Genomic DNA, 2743 nt, shown 5'->3' with positions numbered 1-2743 from the left:
GTATGTTCTTCCCCCCATGGTATAACCCCTGTTGTCACTGTATTTGATTCTGGTTCCCTGCATCTTGAATATACATTTTTCTAATTTGAGGAGAGGAAGGGAAATAACAACATGCTGAAACAAAGATACAGGTTGGCCCATGTAACAATGAGAACTATGTTGAAAATGAACTTTACTACTTGGGGAGGAGGGAAGGAGGACTTGGGGAAGTGGGGAGGGAAATGATAGTAGAGGAAAAACAAAGGAGAAGGTAACAATGCTCGGTAGGAAATATACTCATCTTACTCGTGTAACTGTATTCCTTCTGTACAGTATCTTTACAATAAAATATTTTTAAAGATAAATAAAAAATTAAAATGAAAATTAAAAAAGGAGTTAGATGGTCAAATCTTTCCTTTCTTCCCTAAATGCAAAGGAGAAGGTGACCCAGAACAACCTGTTTGTTAATGTATTAACTGAACCTCTGCATAAAAAAGTCTCTAAATTCATAATATTACTATCTAAAGATATTTTAATAGCATATGTGATTAAGCATAACATACAATGAATAAACACAGAAGCTATAGTCTTAGGGGGATAGAAAATGTTACAAAAGGTGGAGATGTGCTGTGTACAGTACACCCCAAATATCTTACTTTGAAAGTTCACATATTATTAGAGGATCTGTTTGATGCAGGGGGCAAGACAAGCCAGCCTTGAGATGTTACACTTTCTATGTGTTGCCTTGGATCTGTCTAGCTTCTAAGACCTGTCTTTCTTCAGAGATTTTTCAATTTAAACTTACTGCACTAGTCAAGTTTCTGTCGCGATGACGGAATACCTGAGTCCGCTTAAAGGGGAAAAGGGTTATTGTGATCATGATTTTTCAGTCTGAGGTCATCTGTTTCACCACTTTACACTTAAGGAATGGCAGGAAATCATGGTGGTGGAAGCGTGTGGCGGAGGAGCTCACTCACTCTATGGCGACCAGGAAGCAGAGTGAGAGGAAAGCTTCAGGGACAAAATATACCTTCAGCTCTGGTATTGCCCAGGAATTGATGTGAGGAGAGATCTCATGTTCCAGTCGTCTCTCAATGGCCACCTCTGAACCCCGCTCCCCTGGACATCAAGCAGCCCACAGATGGGCCTCAGGAGGATTCCAGAGTTGAATAGTAACAACAAACATTTTGAACAGTACTCATATGATGATTTCAAAGCCGAAATTTTGTTAGAGAGACTTATCTGAAAATGAGTACACCTCTAATTATTTGTGAGAAAGAGAAAGAGATTGTCAATAGACAAAGGTGAGACAAGATCAGAGGAAACATAGAGTGAGCCCCAGTGAATGGTCATTATTCCAATAATCATAAAGATTTGTCGCTTCTAACTATTATAAGGGTACCCTCTATTAATGCATGACTTCTGAAATCCAAAAGTTTTTGCTGTACTTGGCCTCTAATTTTCCATCAGCCAGAGGCATTGGTGACTGAGATCAGGACACCGAGATAAAGAGAGTCTCCTAGATTAGTTACACAAGTTATCCAAAAAACCTTACAGAGGTTAGCAAGAGTGTCAAAGTCAAGAAAAAGGTATAATGACAGAATCAAAGGTTGGAGTGATGGATGTATTTTAAAAATGGAGGAAGGGGCCAGAAGCCAAGAGTCATCTAGGAGCTAGAGAAAGGAACGGATAGGAATACTTCCTGGAGCCTCCAGAAGTGTATTACCTTGATTTTTGGTTTACTGAGCTGTATTTGGAACATCTAACATCAAGAGCTATAGCACAATAAATGTATGCTTTCTTATGTCACTAAGCCTGGAAGACTCAGAAAAGTAATAGAAAAAGTAAAACGTACTGACTTCACAAAGTCAGGATCATCCAAGGGAAATGCTGACACCCTGTAATTCCTCTAGTGATATCAATTCCACTAGTCATCTCCATGACAAGGGAGAGGCAGAGCAATGTTTTCATAGAGGAACACAGTCTCAGTTAAATGGACTGTTACTGAGAACAAAGCATTTTCTGGAAACATTTCAGTACAAAACATTTTTAAAGGTTTTGGCGCATTTATTTTGGCCTCACACCAAAAATAAAAGAGTAAATGTGCTTTCTGCTTTTCTTTCTTTCTCTTTTGTTTTTTAGAAAAGAATCACTTTGTGAACCTCACACTGAGTATATCTAATACCTAGCATTTACACAAATGACTTCTTTAATCAAAGGCGATGCTTTATAGGAAGTAATTTTACAGCCTTGATCGTCATTTGAATATAATTATAGCAATTTTTTTCAGATGGGAAAATTCCACTGTTTTGATGGCTTATCAGGTTTATACAGAATTGAAGAATAACAGAATAAAGGCAGACGATGTCCAGAATCGTCCTTGCCACTCTTTCAGATTATATTCACCAATATACTAATATTTAACATAAACTTTCCAGCATCACTATGACACACTCCTTGACATCATAATGATGTTGTACGTTATATATATATACATATATATATGGATTGATATTTACATATTGCCAAGAATATATATGCATTTTTAATTTACTTTGCATAAAAAATATACTGTTACTTTTCCATCTGGTAGTACAAAATAAAATTACCTATCTCTTTTATAAAACCAGCTGGAGGAAATAACATAATTTTGTTAATGGAAAGGTCCTTGTTTTGTAAGCCAGTGTTGCTCTTTGTGAAAACAGTTCAAAGGCAACCTAATCATTTGTAAACATCATCTTCATAATGCCAGACCTATTGTAGC

This window comes from Dipodomys spectabilis, unplaced genomic scaffold (assembly GCF_019054845.1).
Source record: "Dipodomys spectabilis isolate Male_0828 unplaced genomic scaffold, ASM1905484v1 ptg000009l, whole genome shotgun sequence".
In the NCBI taxonomy this organism is placed as follows: Eukaryota; Metazoa; Chordata; class Mammalia; order Rodentia; family Heteromyidae; genus Dipodomys; species Dipodomys spectabilis.
This window is presented reverse-complemented; position numbering follows the sequence as displayed.